This window comes from Impatiens glandulifera, chromosome 5 (genome assembly GCF_907164915.1).
Source record: "Impatiens glandulifera chromosome 5, dImpGla2.1, whole genome shotgun sequence".
In the NCBI taxonomy this organism is placed as follows: Eukaryota; Viridiplantae; Streptophyta; class Magnoliopsida; order Ericales; family Balsaminaceae; genus Impatiens; species Impatiens glandulifera.
This window is the reverse complement of record NC_061866.1, coordinates 8,689,701-8,709,081: the sequence shown is the minus strand read 5'-3', so window position 1 is coordinate 8,709,081 and position 19,381 is coordinate 8,689,701. Positions and strand designations below refer to the sequence as shown.

The 19,381-nt window shown below is 33.1% G+C and overlaps 2 non-coding genes across 2 annotated transcripts; both read left to right on the top strand.

Annotated features, from left to right (window-relative positions):
* Positions 1–15,126: 15,126 nt before the first annotated feature.
* On the top strand, positions 15,127–15,200 carry TRNAI-AAU. The gene has a single exon. It is a non-coding gene; the product is annotated as a tRNA-Ile (tRNA).
* A 1,430-nt stretch (positions 15,201–16,630) lies between these two features.
* On the top strand, positions 16,631–16,704 carry TRNAV-CAC. The gene has a single exon. It is a non-coding gene; the product is annotated as a tRNA-Val (tRNA).
* Positions 16,705–19,381: the final 2,677 nt, after the last annotated feature.

The window sequence follows — 19,381 nt, the reverse complement described above, 5'->3', positions numbered from 1 at the left end:
GTCCGGCAGTGCTAACACCGGTTGTTCGGTGACTTTGGCCTTGAGTCCCTCGAAGGCTTCCACACACTTTTCATCCCACCTCCAGATCTTTCTTTAAGAGGTCGGTCAAGGGAGTAACTATTTTTGACCCTATGATGAACTTGTGGTAGTAATTCACCAAACCAAGGAATGAACGAAGTTGAGGCACAGTTTTAGGCGCTTCCCATTCTCGAATGGCTTTGACCTTGACCTCATCCATCATAATGTACCCTGATTTCACTCAATGGCCCAAAAACATCACTTGATCTTGGGTAAACGAGCACTTCTCCCATTTGGCGTATAACTCATTCTCTCGCAAGGCTTGGAGAACCAATCTCAAATGTTCCACATGCTCATTCAACGTGGACGAGTATACGCCAATATCGTCAAGGTAAACTACCACAAACTTATTTAAGTAAGGGTGGAAGACCTTGTTCATAAGGGTGTAGAATATGACTAGTGCATTCGTAAGACCAAAAGGCATGACAGAGAATTAATAAGACTCGTACCTCGTAACCATAGTGGTCTTCGTCTCATCCCCCTTTGCAATCCTCACTTGTCAATATTTGGACCGCAAGTCTATCTTCGAGAACCACTTGGTTCCTCCAAGTTGATCGAATAGATCACCAACAATCGTGATTGGGTATTTATTCCAGACTGTCAGCTTTTTCAACGCACGATAGTCCACACACATCCTTAATGACCCATCATGCTTCTTTTGGCATCGGGGCACCGTAGGGCGATTTGGATGGCTGGATCATTCCTGCATCGAGCAACCCTTTCAATTGCTTCTACAACTCCTTTAACTCGGGAGGTGCCATTCTATAAGGCGTGTGAGAGGGTGGAAAAGCATCTATCACCAACTCGATTTTGTGGTCCACATCCCGTTTTGGCGGCAATTTCATGGGAGTTTGTTGGGCATCGTGTCTTTAAACTCCTCCAACACTTCTTGGACTTCTTTGGGAAATTCTACTTCCACCTTGGAATCGTCCTCATCTTCCATCATAGCGAAAGCGACAAAGACCTTTTCACCTCGCTGGAGGTCTCGGCTGAATTGTATGGCCGATAACATTCCAATTCCGTTGAGTTCTATTCTCACTAGTTCTTTTGTAATCCAAGATGACCAACAAATTAGAGTAGGGAATTATTCATGCACGTACCTGATCGAACCATCATAGTCCTAGTACTACGTCATAATCGTCGAGGGGGATTACCGAGAATGAAACCTTTCCGTTCCAGTCTCCGATTTGGATTTTCACTTCCTTAGCTTCATCGGTCACCGGCTTGGCTTTCGAGTTCACGGACTTGATGGTCCCCCTTGATTGGTTGATGTGAAGACCAAGCGCCTTAGTCACTCCTTCACGCATGAAGTTGTGGGTTGCCCTAGTATCGACAAGGGCTTTCACGCGCTTTCCCTCGATCACGGCCTCCACAAATATTAAACCCCTCTTCGTTCCCTTGAGTGGCTCAACAACGCTAGCCTTAACAGCATTGAGAAACTTCAAAGATCCCAATTGAGCCCATTCTTCGTCATCGGAAGACTCAGCTCCTTGGAATGCCACTACTTTCTTCCCTTGGAAAGGACACCTGAACTTGAGGTGGTTGGTGGCACCACAAATATGACAAGTTATAGGCTTACCCGTTTCATTGGTTTGCCTTCCGGAATTGTTGTTTGGTTGCCACTTCTTGGTTTGGAGGTCTCCCCCACCTCCCTCCTTGCGATCTTTATTGAACTTTTGTCTATCCACAGACGCTTTAAGTTCAATCAGTCTTTCTGCAATCACAATTGTCTCCGAGACGTTCTGCACTTTCTCCCTTTGTAATTATAATTGGGCTCACGTCTTTAGGCCGTTAACAAAGGTGAACAGGGTCTCTTGATCGGTGAGACTAGGTAACTCAAGCATCAACTCTTGGAACTCTCTAATATACTCCTTTATGGATTAGGAGTGTGTAAGTTGGCTTAAACGCTTTCGAGATTCGAAATCGGCGTTTTCGGGGAAGAATTGACGTTTGAACTCGGTCTTAAAATTCACTCATATTTCCATTCATAACGTACCTCGTTCAATGTCGGTTTCACGCCTCCTCCACCACAACAACGCCATATCTATCAAGAAAATTGGCGTTGTTAGCAACTTGATACGATCCTCGAGTATGTTGGATGCCTTAAAGTACCTCTCCATGTTCCATAGGAAGTCATCCACTTCCTTTGCGCTCCTTGAGCCTTTGAATGAAGTTGGTTTGGGAACATAAATTCGATGAGTTGTCGCACCTCGAAGTTCCCCTCCTCCATTCCACCCAATCCGCCCCTCCAAGCCTTCAATCCTTCCCATCATTTCCCTTTGGAAGGCATTGATTGTGTCTTGGACTTCTCCACAGATTGCTTCAAGTACCTCATTCCGGATATCATTAACATTCACTTGAACCATCTCAAGCACTTCGTCTCGAATGCTACGTTTCGAGTTGTTGATAATTCCCATAATTTCATTCTCCAACTTTTCTCCTTCCTCATCAAGCACCTTCACTCTATCGGCCATCGTACTAAACACCTCGAGAGCTTCTTGGTGCTTGCTCATGCCTTCCTCAAGTTGGGTCACCCGAGCTTCTATGGAAGTACTTCTCTCGACGGACTTGCCCCTCCTAGGCACTTTGTCCACTTGTTCGACGATCAGAACCTTCGTGACGTTGGCACTTGAATCCATCTCTTGCAGCTTGAGTGCGGAAGCACAACCTTGCTCTGATACCACTTGTCACGGGCTAAACTTAGATTGTGTGGCACTAAGCTAGATCGAAGAGATTCTAACTTAATAAGCCTTTTAGAAACAAGAAAACTCAAATGCAAAAACACTTAGAGAGAGAAACAAAACTTGAGAATAAGATTTATATTAAAATGAAAACTTGATAATTACAATGTAATATCTCTAAGGTATTTTAGGGCTTACAACATATTAAATTAGGAATTGTCTCCCAATTATAATTTAATTACACTAATTTAGGATATCTATTCCTTAATTAGAATATCACTACTTAAATTAGAATATATCATGTAATCTCTTCCTTGATTAGAATATCTTCTAATTTCTTCCTTAATTAGAAGATTCATTGGGCCTCCTTAGACGATTGGGCCTCCCTTTGAGCTAAGAACATTAGCACACTATGAGGCCAAGACTTTAATGAGCCTCGACATCCCCGGATTGGATCGTGACACTAATGGGCCGTGACACCAAGCCTCAATAGCAGGGAATGCCCAACGCAAAGAAAATTCTCATATAGCCAATTGAGTGTAAAATAAAATAAATAAAGAGGCATGGATCTCTTTGTAACAAGGAGTGTAACAAGGAGAGAAGATTGGGGACTTGCGTGCGTGGTTAAAAAGTTGTAATCTCTCGTTTCCCACATAACTCTAGCCACTCTGCTCCACCTTCACAATAATTAGTTAGTTTATAGAACTAGTCAAAATTAATGAAAAGAGAGAATAATAAGTCAACACATATTGTGAAGGTGGTGCAAGGTGGAGCATCAAATCTAGAACAACAGATCTAATGAGGTGCTTTTTCACTCTCTTGTTGACCTATATTCCGACGATGAAGATCTTAAAGTACTCCTCCACAAAACAACAAAGAGTCGATCTTCTCTCTTTCGATAAGATCGATGGATGTTGTCTCATTTTCTTCGCGTTAACAGTCTTCCTATAAAAGGCTTCATATCCAGAAGTAGAAAAAATGAATAAAAAAAAATAGAGGAGAATGGAGGAAGAACAAAGAAGAAGATGAACAAAAACATGTTTATATATTCGCTTTCTTTTTTTTAAAAGCATAGTGGTTCAGGTGACATCGCGTTGGCTTTCTTTTTTTTAAAAGCATAGTGGTTCAGGTGACATCGCGTTGGAGTCGTCACGTTAGTGATGGTCAAGATCATCGTCGAGTTTTTCTTGTTGGAATTTAGACTATGTAGATTATTTCCATTAATGGAAATGAGAATGGGTGAGTCCCAAGAATAAAATCGAGTTAGTGGATTTGTCCACATTGGAAAAATAGCAAAATGTAGCATTTTTCCATTAATCCAAGTGGGGTTTAATTTATTTGCATAATACATTTTATTGCATAAAAATAAATAATATATTTGAATTAAATATTAATTGAATGAGTCAGTTAAATGGGTATTAATATCAATGGGTATGGGTATTAATATCAATGCCATGATAAATGCATACGTTTGATGAAAATGCAATTGATTGCATTTTTATTCCTACGTTAAAAAAATAGTCATTAGATTGACTAATTTATCTTTATATATCTCAATTGATCACAATTGCAGAATTACAGTTTATATCCCCTAAATGAATTTTAATTGGTTTTATTTAAAACATCATTTTAAAACATCATTTTAATTGTGGCTTCACACATCCGATGATAGTTCAGGTACGTTGGTCAAGTTCGTTGATAGTTCAGGTACGTTGGTCAAGTTCGTTGTGTAGTAATTCTGGTGCTGAATCACTGCTAGATTCGTTGTATCCTGGGAGACAGTCATCTACGATAAACTCCAACACAAACAGGAGACGGTGAAACTGTTTTAAGAAAAATGTACTAAGCAGATACCTCGAATCAACATCTCAATCGGTGATTTCGTTCTTTGTATATATTATTTATTTTTATTTATTTGTAACACCATTTTATATATATTATTTCAAAACAAGAATACTTAACATTTCTTTCTAGCTCAGACGTAGCTCGCGTCTATCGTCGCGTTGATTCACGGTAGGTGAAAAGTTTTTGGCATCTTACTGGAACACTCTCATCAGGGGCTGGTCTCATCAGGGGCACACTAGTAGTAAACTTTATCTTATTTTCTTTCATTCCGGAACAAGAAGTAATAAGATCTTAAAAAAAACTTGAAATACATACTTTTCTAGTGTCACTTAGTTTTGTTTAAATATGCTTAAATATTTTAAATAAATTTAAAAAAAAAATTATATATATATATAAATTGTTAATGTATAAAATACTTAATTATATATATATATATAATAATAATAATAATAATAATATAACGAATATTTCTAAATTAAACTGATAGATACAAATATTATCATTATTCCATCCCAAATAAAATATTATTAAAGCTAACACAACATTAATGACATGCATATCAAACTTGTAATTGACATGTCAAATATTTTAAGACACTTGATGAGAATGCCAAAACACCATAAGTTCTCAAGGTATAAAAACCTTATGAATGATATTATTAAGATACACAAAACTGAGAGATGAATCATATACTCGTGATAAACAAAACTAAGAGATTAAGAATAAATGACGAGAAATTAAATATTAATTTTCTCACATACATATTATTTATGCAATAAATGAATGATTGTACCAATCTTTATGAAATAAAATCCCTTCAGGACTCTCTTGCAAATGAAATTGAGCTCCAAGTTCATCCAAGTACTTTTCATTTAGAGTCTATTTTGTTGAGATGTTTTATTAGGGTTATATGAAATTCACATAAAAGTATATAAAAGAAATTTTAAAATATATAAACGTATCATAATATTCTTGTTGGCATTCCCCGATGAAGTTCCAATTTTTGAGCAAAAACAAGTAAATGTTTACTTAGCAAAACTGGGGCCAATCAAAAGATTAATATGAAATGAATAGATTTTTCATTTCATATTTAAATGATTTGAGTAGTCCCAGTCTTTAGCACCCCAAAAATTGGAAAACATTAGGAAAACCTAACAAGAATTTGACACTTGAAAACACAAACTCAAACAAAATTTATGTAATAAAACATAGAGAAACGGTGTCTTACAATAATAATAATAATAAATAAGATCAAAATCCGTAAATCGTCAAGATCTGAGATGACCGGAGCAAATGGAGAAACAAGAGAGAGAAGATCTGAGTTTACAAGAAAGAAAGAATGATCTAACTATGAAAGAAAAAAATGGATATTTAACCGTCTTTGAGATTCTAGATCCTTCTTTTTATTTATTTTTTGATTAAAAATTCAAATGCCACGTGTCATCTTCTTCTGTTTACGTGTCATCTCTTTTTTACCATTTTTATATTTTAATTTATTTTCATATTATCAAATATTTCTATGAAATAGACCTTTAAATAATAGAAAACGAGCAGTATAATCTTATTTTACGTTTAGGTTTAGGTATGTATATATTCTAGCATTGCAAATTGACTAGTCGTTTAGTTCGTTGAGATGACAAATTCAAAGAGATTTAATAGGGATGGAAGAGATTTCGTTTGAACAGTATAATTTTTTTAAACCTATTATAATTTTTTAAACGTTATTATAAATTTATGTTATATAAATGAATTTATTTTATATAAATAAATTAAAATAATAAATTTAATTTGTAAAATGTACATAAATTAAGTCTAAGAGTTAAATTAAAAAAAAAAATTGAGATTAGCTACAATACAAACTCAAATATGTGTTTGTAGGATAGAAAAAATAGGAAAAACCCATTTTGGGTTTAGGTATTGGGATCGGTTGGAGGAAAAAGGGGATTTAGGTATGGATTTGGTTGGAAATGGTCTAATATTAGAGACTCATTGACTTAGTCTCATCGTATTTACATTAAAAAAATGAATAGTGGCTGTAAGACTGTTGTATATTCGGTCACTAACTGTTAGTGATGGCAATGGGTACTCGTATATCCGATACTCATGGGTAGTCGAGCTCGAGTATTTTCAATGGGAAATTTGACGAAATAACCCTAAAAAGGGCCTTAAATGCGAAAAGTGTCAGCGCATAAATTTTAATGCGCTGGTGACACTTATTTTTTTTCTGACGAAAATGCCCCTATTACATCACGCAACCTTTAGTTGCGTCACGCAACTGGGTGCATTGTGAAAAGTCCACAATGCCCTTGCTATATAATTAAAAAAATTCAATTCTTCACATTTCTTTTCATTTCTTTTTCCCTGTTCTCTCTCTTCACGTTCCTTCTCCCCTTCTCTTCCTTCTCTCTAAAAAGAAGACGACCCCCGACGATGACGTTGGAATCACAACGAAGGACATCGGAATCCCAGCGAAGGCAGGCAACCATGATGTTCCTTGCTACTGGTATGCTTCATTTGTCCTTCACTTGTTGTTTATTTCTTTTTTTGAACGCATTGTTTATTAGGTTTAGGGTTTAGGGATTGATTGAGTAAATGCCACCGTTGCGGCGGATTCCGAGTGCGTCTCGCGAATGCGGGTGCGTCTCGCGAAAAAGGGTGCATCTCGCGAATGCGGGTGCGTCTCGCATGTCTCGCGAATGCGGTTACAATATATGGGAGGCACTCTTGACGGTAGTACAATATGGTTTACTATTGTTGCACGCTTATGCTCAAGATAAGCGTTTGCCTTATATATCTCTACCTATGTATGGTCATACCTCTACTTTTGGTTTCTATATGTTTAATTATAGTTTTGATGAATATCATTGTGGGTTGAACTTCTCTAATTTCCATTGTTAAGGGAAAGATCTGAGAGGCCAGAAGTCTGGGTTCCAGTAGAGGATGTTTCTTGCAAGCAAGAGAATGATACGTTTCAGGATTGCTCTAAATTCTTGAAGATGGAGGGCTCAACTTCTCATTGCTCATTTTCTTCTTGACTTATGTTGGATGCATATCAGTTATGGTACTTCGACACATCACATTAGATGCATATCTGTTATTAAAGTTTAGGAATTTGTTATGTAAAATCAATTTTTATTGATAATAAAACATTCCCTTGTAACAGGGATATTTTAAGATAAGTTATTATGTGCATTGCTTAATAAGTTTGATTCCCAATTAAAATCTCTCAAATTCAGAGTTTGAAGAGGATATAAAGGAAATATTTAACTATGTGATTGGTTTAGAAAGAAAAGGATGTTAACAAATTCTTTTAATAACAAAAGCTCTAAGGGCTGCTTATTCATTAACAAACCAACAAAGCTCTTCTAGAGCACCAAAATGTTCACAATGAATAAAATGTTCCTTTTAATTGTTTTTGCACCAACTACAAAACAACCAAGCTTGCTCTTATTCCATGGAGGGAAATTTGCTATTTTCCGAGTCTTCAAGTTGTTGCAGTGCATGCAGTCACAACTGGTGCACCACTCACTTGTTTTTGCACAACTATACTTCTTTGTTATGAATCTGTTCAAACAAACACATCAACAAAATTAGTTGATCCTCCTCCAACATGTTTTGTTGATCCTATTTAGACATTTAAGTATTTTGTCACAATCAAGACTTAAAGTGATTCTTTTTCCATTTGGTATAACATATTTTCTGAACCTTTTACTGCAAGTTTTGATGCTTCATTTTCTATAGAAACCATTTTCTAGATAATGATCCAAATTAGAGCATAATTTGTTGCTTCATTTAGCATAGAGATAAATTTTTCTAATAATGACAATGTTAAGTTACTTCTTACTTACCTAAAGAAGTCCCTCCACATCAACTCATACATGAGCCAATTTGTTCCAACAGAAGCGCTGTCATCATTTTCACTTGAAGCAGCCGAGATTGTCCTGTCAACAGAGTTTAAAAGAAGTATTTTAGATTTGTAAGAAGAAGAAGATACTTTGAATGTTTACCTTGACATGTTCTTCTTTATCTCATCGAACATAGAATGGGGCGAGAGGCATCCCATTGTGAGCCAAGGGGAAATTTTGCAGGAAAAGTTTGCACCATATATACTGTCATTTTTCGACCCTTTGGTGGTTGTGCTCGGCATTCAGCAGTAAACTTAGTTAGCTTTTACAATGCCTCTATCTCTCCTCAATTTTGAGAACCATTGGCAGCTCCTTTTCCATTCTATTATACACAATAATCAAAAGGTAGGAGTTAAAAAAGACACATAAAAAAAATGTTAATAATTCTACTCATTTCTTGTTCATACCTGCTGGCTCATGGTTGAAACTGGGTTAAGACTAAGATCAACCAATGATGGAACTTCTTCAGGCTCAACATCTCCACGAAAAAGAAAACCCTTTAACTAATCCAGAGCAGCAATCGTTTCCCTAATCTTCAACCCTTTCACTTTCTCCTTGAATCCTCCATAGTTGGCTGACATTTCTTCCAGCTTAAAGGGCAAATCATCCACATGAAACAATATGCTTCCCCAACAATACTTAATCTCCACTCTTTCTTCCTTCATTGCAGCCTCAATCTTGTCCTCCGTCTTAATCTCCTTGGTGAGTATAAATGGTGAGACGCAACCGCAAGAGATTAAGTCAATGAAGTAAGCATCTCTTTCACAAATAAGAGAGAAGTACCTCATTTGATGTTTTTGCAGTTCTCTTTATCTCTGTAACTAGATGTCTTTTTGTCCAAATGGTAAGAAGAAGGTAGATAGAGTTGAGTCAACAATCAGTTAAGCTAACCAGAGATTCATTTTTTAAAAAGATCTCTCAACTTACTTCCATCTTGTAAGGCTGTAATCTCCTTCTCAATGCCTGAAATAAAAGCAAAATTATTCACCATCTTTGATCATTTATAGGAAAATAAACAAATTGCATTCAGTGATTACAGGACAATTACCTCTGGTGGCATTCGCCATTTCACTCTTACTCTCTCTAAGAGCCTCTGCCATCAAACAAACATAAAGTCAAATGAATTCAAATTTCTCTAATAACAAGAGATCATCTCGATCAATCAATTAAAGAAGAGGAAAGAATGAACATTTGGCAGAGGGTTTTTTGGAAAATATTTTCAACATCTTGTCGAGATCACCGACGATTCAAGCCTGCAAATGCCTGGACGGAAGTAACCTCCCCCTAGACACGAAGAAATCCAATTAAAAAACAACCGGATTGTACCTTGAAAGAAAGAGATGGATCTGGGCAAGCAATTCTTCAGCGGTGATTTCAATAGCTTCAGTTTGAATTAGTGTAATCAAAGTGACAAGAATTCTAGTTTCGCATTTGGGTTCCTTCAAAGTTCTCAACGGGCATGACGCAACCGCGTGACGACCATCAACACCTGCATTCAACGAATCAAGGCGAATCGACGAATCAATGTCGTTCTATAAATGAAATAAACACAAACATTCATCTATAAACGAAATAAACACAAAACATGAATCTATAAACGAAAATTGTGGAAATTTTATCTTTCGCCGCTAGAGCTTCGCAGTTCGCCGTTGGAAGTTCTTCGCCGCTCTTCGCCGTTGAATATAGTGGAATGGTGTTCTTCAATATGTTCTTCGCTGATGAAAAAAAGAGAAAGTCTTCTCCGCCGTTAGGATTTAGAACGGAGAAGACGGAGAAGAGAGAGAAAATGAAGCAACAAATAAAAAATAGGATTTTATAGGGTTCCGGTTGCGAGACGAACTTGGAGTTGCGTCTCGCGAAAGGGTGTAATTGTCCAAAACAATAAAAGGGGTCACCAGCGCATTAAAATTTATGCGCTGACACTTTTCGCATTTAAGGACCTTTTTAGGGTCATTTCGTCAAATTTCCCTTTTAAATCGGTATGGGGTCGGGGTCCGGAACGGGGAGGAAAAAAAATACCTGATCGGGTTCGAGAATGGAAAGTGTGCAAAACCCAAACTCGATACCCGTTTATATTATTATTAAGAATTAATGTGACCTTTCAAATACTCATCATGACAAACATTATCTTAAATACATCATTTATTTTGTTCTTACCCACACTTCACTCTAACTTTATATTTTAATATTTCAAAAAAAAAATTATTTATCTGTTTATTACTTTTTAATTCCAATCTTAGACCTTTTTTTAAATAACAAAATGCTATTTCTCTCTCATTTTCTTCATCTTCATTCTTTAACCTTTTTCTTTAACCTACAATATGTAAGGTAATCATTTTTTTATTTGTTTTTTCAATAATTCAATTTACTAATTTTAAAATTATTTATTATTTAATAAAGTTAGGTTTCTTATTCTTCAACTTATATAATTTTATAAAACTTTAATCGGGTAATGGAGTATACTCGGGATCATGTTCGGGGTAGGATAGTAAAATGATAATTGGATTCGGAAATGTGTACTTCACTCCCCGACAGGTGTCGGGTAGAATACTCGTTGCCATTCCTTTTCCCTATTCCCTAGTCACTAGTCACTGCTTAGAAATTCCAGTTAAGTACAAATGGAAGATTTAGATTTGTTAACTATATTGGTTGTTGGTTTAAAAAAAGAAAGGGAAGCTAGTTTCTTGTTCAGTTGAGGTCAATCATCCGATTTCATTCGCGACCGAGATTATTCGCCAGAGAAACATTGTTCGAACGACTGAATGGCTAGCGCCCCTACTTGTCCCTGCCTTCCGACGACTACTATTGTAATTAGTAATTGACCTAGGCCGATCAGCCAACAAAATCGGCCTTGTCTATAACCCGCCTCTAGAGCCCATATTCTAAAAGGCCGCTTATTCGTATTTGGGTTTTTCAAAATAAATAATGTAAATGTAAATGTTTTGGTATAAAAAAAGAAAAGAAAATAAAAGAAAATAAAAGAATAGAAAATAAAAAAATATAATATATTATATAAAATAACATAGGTTATAGTAAGTTATAGTGTTTGGTTGGAAGTATAAGATACTTATAAATTATATAAGTTTTATTATTTTGTGTTTGGTTTGTGGTATACAAGAAAATAGTAAAAAAAATAGAAAAGACTATTTTGCCCTTATATTTATGTAAATTATTATTTTAATATTTATTTTATATTTAGTTTGTATTATTGATTATATTGAAATTAATAAAAAATAATATTTAATTATCATATTAATCTATTTTTAAAATAAATAATACTATTATATGAATTAAATTATTTTATATAATCCTCATAATTAACTTATATAATTGTATAAATAAAACTTATTTATATATTAATTAATAATTTTAATAAAATCATAATTTAAATTAGAATAGAATAATTATAAATTAATTTTAAAAATAAATTATTTATATATAAGTTGTATTAATTAAAAATAATAATATCACTAATTTATATAATTAATTAAAAATATCATTTATTAATAATTTAATAAAAAAAATATTTTATCAATTAATTATATATATGACTATTATTTTTTAATTAACATTATTAGTTTTTTTAAATAATTAAGTAATTAAATATTTATTATTATTATTTAAATTATAAAATTAAACCTAGTTAAATATAAATAAATATTTAGTTATAATTTATTATTATTATATTTTAAAATATAATAAAGAAAATATAATTTTAATAATTTTATAAAATTAAAGGGTAGAAAAGGAATGTTAAATTTTATAAACGTTTATACATTCTTGTAATAGGTTGATATAGGTACTATATTATACCCCTTTTAAGGTATAATTTATAACTAAATGATATTGTAGATATAAATATTAACTAACCAAACAACTATTATAATTTACTTATATATAATTATATTATATCTACAATTTTATACTTTCAAACAATTGTAGAATACATGTATAATATTTATAGATTGGTAATAGAAAAATTAATAATTATATCTATAAAAGGCCTATAAAATAATAAAATAAATATATAAAATAATAAAATAAATACAAATCATGATTATATGTCTAAAAAATAATATAATTTGCCCTAATAACTGGTCTATTTAATAGGAGACTTTAGGTCTATTATTCTAGAAAATAAAACAAAATAATATATGTTTGTTGATCAAGTTTTGGATCTTGTCTTTTAAGTTAAAACATAACCCATTTTAAAAAAACACGAGTAAGGGCCACGACAACCCGACAAAATGCACCCGTGTTAAAAAAGGAGAATCAAATATTCCGCATGGTTTAAAAGATGTAAATTAAAGTCGTTATCGATTTATTTGTAAATATAGTTGTTTTTTTAAGTTGCACCTAACGGAACTAAGTGCCGACTTAATTCTTTTGTAATAGAAAATACGTAGGAAGCTTGTTCTCAGGTTTAGTTGAATGTTGATAAAACTATTAATTTTGTAATAAAGAAGAAGGCTTGACCTCTTTTACATTTAACAAATAATAATAATATTAAAATAAAGATTTTAGGAAACATGTAGAGTATAGTCAATATCATTATTTTAAAGTGATCAATCAAGAGAAACTCAGTCATTTCACTAAAATTCAATTAAGAAACGTTAATTTGAATTCCTTCTCGTGTTTAACGAATTTTGAAAAAGAGTTAATTTCTGAAGAAAATTTTGAAAAAAATAAATTAGGCCAAATTAAATGTCACAAATTGAGAAAGGTTATTTCATATTTTCCAAAAACAAAGATGTTTTAAAACTCAAGGCTTTGAAGGAAAAAAATGGAAGAATTACAGAAGTGCAAAATAATTTGGTTGGTTGAGATATTGAAATAACCACATGTTGCTCACACAGACTCTAGTTTTGATTGCTATGGTAAGAGCATGGGTGTACCAATTCTATCAGATAAACCCGAAGTACTAGAAAATAGTTTTTTTGTTGGTTGAAATATTGAAATAACCATTTATTGATCATTTGGACCCTAATATTGATTACTAAGGCAAAAATATAATTATACTGATTCTACCCGATACACTCCGGTTGCCAAAACGACTCAAGTGTACCGATTATATCAAATATACAATAAATCAATAAAACTCTACTCAAAATCAAAAGTTGCAAAAACATCCTCTAAAAAAATAGAGATGAAGTAAAATTTTTAAAAAAATGTGGCTCAAAGTAAGGTCTATTAATAAAAAAAAAATATCATTGTCATCAAAGTATTAATACTTTAATCAAACTCCTTCGAGAAATTAAAAATGATTATTTTTAAGTAAAAAAAAAGGAAGAAAAATCCACTTTTTGAGACGATCCAACAAAAAAGGTGTTCAAGACTAAGACTAAAGTATAAAAATATTTTGAATCCTAAAAAATCTCGACAATTAAATTAAAACTTGTTAGAGGGTCAATATTTTGTTCCAACTCACAAAACAAGAATGCAAAATTATAAATATATATATATATGAAGTGATACTAAAACCTTGTAGAAGGGTATTTTGTTAGAAAAATGTATCGCTTTTATAAATAAAACACGATAAAAACGAGGGACAAAAAATTAATAAAAGATGGACTAACCCTAAAATCACAAAACAAATATGTTAATAATAAAAAATGGGTGCAATATTTCGTCTATTATATTTGATAATACAAAATTTTCATTACAGAAATCTTGACTTCAGAAACCGTCAAGAAAAAGAAATTAATGGAATAAATATTAACAAAAGAATCTTGACCTCTAAAAACAATCAAGATTTGATTGAAACATCAATCGTCAATTAACAAATATTTTAACAAACATAAAACTATCAAAATTTGATTAACATAACAATCGTCAAATTAAGAAATACTATAGTAGTTTTGGCGTATAAAGTATCGTTTATAAATCAAATCAAGCATACTTGAGCTTCATGCTAATAACATGAAGGTTGCAAGTTCGAAACTTTCATTGACCATTATTAATATTGGGTTTCTTGATGGGTAATAAAATCACAAATTAACTATCGTTGATTATTCTCAAACAATTTTTTTTTTCATTTTTGAACTAGTTTTGTTCGATATATAGTGTTAATAAGTTGTGTTGCATAATAAACTACTATAGTAGTTTATGTATATAGAGTACCGCTTATAAATCAAATCTATCATACTTGAGCTTGAGCTTCGTGTTAATAGCGCGAAGGTCGCAAGTTCGAAACCTGCATTGTCCATTATTAATTTAGGGTTTCATGATGGGTAATAACTCATAAATTAACCATCATTGATTACTCTCACATATTTTTTTTATTTTCATTTTTGGACTAGTTCAATTTGGTATATAAGTGTTAATAAGTCGCATTGCATAATAAACTACTATAATAGTTTTTTGAATAATGTACTACTTATAAATCAAATCTAGAATACTTGAATATTTATTAAAGTTAAGTTCTAACAATGTGTATGTCGTAGGTTCGAGACCTGTATAGCCTTTATTAATATAAAGACCTATTAGCTCAGTTGGTTAGAGCGTTGTGTTAATAACGCGAAGGTCGTATGTGAGACCTTCATAGGCCATTATTAATATTGTGGCGAGTAATAAACCCACAAATTAACCACCTTTGTTTACTCTCACATAAATATAAAGGCCTATTAGCTCAGTTGGTTAGAGCGTCGTGCTAATAACGCGAAGGTCGCAGGTTCGAGAACTGCATAGGCCATTATTTATTTTGAATAAACCCACAAATTAACCACTTGTTACTCTCACAAAAATATTATTAAAATACTGTTTGGTTCGAGACCTGCATAGGCCATTATTTATTTTGAATAAACCCACAAATTAACCACTTGTTACTCTCACAAAAATATTATTAAAATACTGTTTATATATCAAATCTTTAATATTGAGTTTTGTTATGTGCAATAAACCCATAAATTAACTACTATTTACTCTCACAAAAGTAATATTTTTTATTTTGAACCCACAAATTAACCACTATTTACTCTCACAAAAGTAATATTTTTTCATTTTTAACTAGTTTTGATTAGGTATATAAGTGTTAATAAGTTGCGTTGCATAATAAGCTAGAGTAGTAGTTTTAGCAAATAAAATACCATTTATATATCAAATCTAGTATATTTGAGCATTAATCATTGTTCGATTCAAAAAGAAACTTAAACTTTCAACACCGTTTACTCGCAAAAAAAAATTTGGACTACTCTGATTCGGTATATAAGTGTTAATAAGTCTCGTTGCATAATAAACTACTATAGTAGTTTTAGCGAATAAATTGTTGCTTATATATCAAATCTAGTATACTTGAGTATTTATGATTGCTCAATTCGAAAAGAACATTAGGACTTTCAGCACCGTTTACTCTTATACAAATATAAATGTCTATTAGCTCAGTTGGTTAGAGTGTTGTGCTAATAATGCGAATATCAAAAGATACAGACATGCATATTTAACTACCATATAATATAATAGTTTTAGAGAATATAGTAGTTTTAGCAAATAAAGTACGGCTTATGAATCAAATCTAGCACACTTGAGCATTTATGATTGGTTCTTAAGGAACCTTGGGACTTTCAGCACCATTTACTCTCACACAATTATTCTATTTTCATATTTGGACTAGTTTATTAAGTATATAAGTGTTAAAAAGCCGCCTTACATAATAAACCACTATAGTAGTTTAGGTGAATAAAATACCGCTTATAAATTAAATCTAGCAGAATTAATATTAATGATAGTTAAGTTTAGGTTCGAAACGAATATTAAGACTTTTAGTAATCGCGGTCGACCGCTGCGTTTACTCCACAATGTTATCATTATGATGATATGAGAGATCTTTTCTGGAAAATCGGTGGACGTGGTCGGTAAATACATTGATCTTTGAATATATCCGAGCTCATTAACGCTAAATTTTATGTAATTTTGTTCGATGGTGAACCTTTTTTTATGTTTTCATTGTTGCTCCCAAATGGTTAATCTTGGTTGTATTTTGAGTGTGTTTGTTAACAAGGTGAACACTTATATTTTATATTACTTTTTTTTTGTCATTTTTAAACGAATATTATTTATATCATATTTAATTAACATTTTAAAAAGAATAGTTAAGACTTTGATAATACATATTTAAACACATTAGTCTGGGTGGTGTAGTTGGTTATCACGTTAGTCTCACACACTAAAGGTCCCCGGTTCGAACCTGGGCTTAGACATTTGTTTTTATGAACTGACATTCAACTGTGAACAGCGAATGAAGATTTTGAAAAACTCACATCAATTGTTGAGATGAATTTTTCGTTAGAAAAAAGCGATTGAACCGAACCACTTACATCCTAGCTCGAACATCGATAAAAAAAAAAGACTCCTATTTTTTTTTAACAATTACTCCAAAACAAACTAAATTTAAAGAATTGGAGGGTGTTTGATCCTCTCGTGACCCTAGATTGGTTAGGTTTCTTTTTATCATAATATAAAATATTTACACTAGGTGCAAACATATACTTTACACCTTTAGGAATTCAATACAAATTAAATTAAAAAAATTAGAACTTGGAGGATGTTACAGTCACACACTATGTTTTGTTACTTGGTCAAAGTTTTTTTTTTTATTATTTCTCAATCTTGATAAATCCAAAACCATCAAGATTTGATTGACATAACAATTGTCAATTATAAATATCTTAACACACCAAATCATCAAAATTTGATTGACATAATAATCTTCAATTATGAAATATCTTGATACAACAAAATCATCAAAATCTTGACATAACAATCGTCAAATATGAAATATCTTGATTTTCAAAACTATCAATATTTGATTGACATAACAATCATCAATTAAAAAATATTTTGACTCACTAAAAACCCGATAGAGTGAAATGTTACACCTATCCTAGCATAAAAGATGAAGATCTTTATGAATATCATGATACACAAGTCTCTCGTGAGACTTGTTAGGTTTGATCTATATCTCTATCCTTTCAACCATTTTTAAAAAATATAATAAGTACAAATATGTTGAGTATTGTAATGAAGTGTCTATTAGTCAAACTTGGAATAACATTTTTTGAAACAAAATATTTTTCAAACTCTATCTAAAATGAACATTCTATAGACACCTAAATTTATACTACCCAATTTAAATAAATAAAAATAAATTAATAATAATTATATACTATTTTTTAGAAAAAAACAAAGGCAAACAAGACATAAACAATTTCATTTAAGTCAAAAAAGTTAAACTAAACAACTAGCCTAAGCCATTGGCTCAGCCCAAACCAAAAGTTGGAGCCCAATGTCACGGGCTAAACTTAGATTCGTGTGGCACTAAGCTAGATCGAAGAGATTCTAACTTAATAAGCCTTTTAGAAACAAGAAAACTCAAATGCAAAAACACTTAGAGAGAGAAACAAAACTTGAGATTAAGATTTGTATTAAAATGAATACTTGATAATTACAATGTAATATCTCTAAGGTATTTTAGGGCTTACAACATATTAAATTAAGAATTGTCTCCCAATTATAATTTAATTACACTAATTTAGGATATCTCTTCCTTAATTAGAATATCACTACTTAAATTAGAATATATCATGTAATCTCTTCCTTGATTAAAATATCTTCTAATTCCTTCCTTAATTAGAAGATTCATTACGCCTCCTTAGACGATTGGGCCTCCCTTTGGGCTAAGAACATTAGCGCACTATGAGGTCAAGACTTTAATGAGCCTCGACATCCCCCGGATCGGGTCGTGACACTAATGGGTCGTGACATACTCCCACACCTAAGTCGTGACCGACCTCGGCTCGACCTTGGATCGGTACTCTTCAATCTTCTATCTGAATTGGCACAAGTGATCCTCGCTTTCCCAACTATTCTCGGCATCGAGTAAACCTTCCCATCGTACGAAGTATTCGATAAAAGGAGAAACGCCTCTTCTTCTAATCTCCCTATGAGATATGATTTCTTTAATGCCTTTGTCGAAGGAGGTCGTGACGGCGGTTGATGCCCGTCTAGATTGTCCCCTTTCTACATCTTCCACATCTTCTTGAAACGATTTAAGTTTACTTACGTGGAATACTAGATGAATCTTTAGTTTGAGTGGCAACTTCAACTGATATGCGACCATCCCCACACGCCGCTCAATTTAAACGGTCCCTCGTATTTATCTACAAGCCCCTTGTGCAAAAATCGTAGAGATTTAAATTGTTGTGGGAGTAATTTCACCAATACTTTGTCCCCTTTCTTGAACTCGACTACACGCCTCTATAAATCTGCCCATTTCTTGGTGGCTTTGTCTAAGGATGCTCGAGCAAGATCTGCCTCCTCTTCTAAAGATTTGGCAAAAATGTAGGGGGACGGACTTTGTTCTGCGTAACTGGTAGCCAAACTTTGTGGAGTCGCTGGTTGTCTCCCTGTTGCTAATTCGAATGGACTCCGTCGAGTCGATTCGCTCTTTTGTAAGTTATATGAAAACTGCGTTGTTTCCAAAAGTCTGCTCTAGTCTCTTTGGATAGCGCTCACATAGTGTCTCAGAAATAACTCTAACAAGGCATTGACCCTTTCTGTTTTCCCATCAGTTTGTGGATGGAAGCTGGTTGAGAATGCTAAATTGGTCTCCATCAATTTGAACAATTCAGACCAAAACTTCCCAGTGAAGCGAGGATCCTTGTCGCTCACAATTGTCTTTGGGACTCCCCAATGCTTCACGATGTTCTTTAAAAACAACTTGGCTGTATCGACGGTCGTAACATCGGGTGTTGCCGATATAAAAGTGTTATACTTTGAGAAACGATCAACCACCACTATGATTGACCCGTACCCCTCAGACTTTGGTAGGGCTATGATGTAATCCATTGAGATTAGGGGTGGCAATTTGAAACCGCC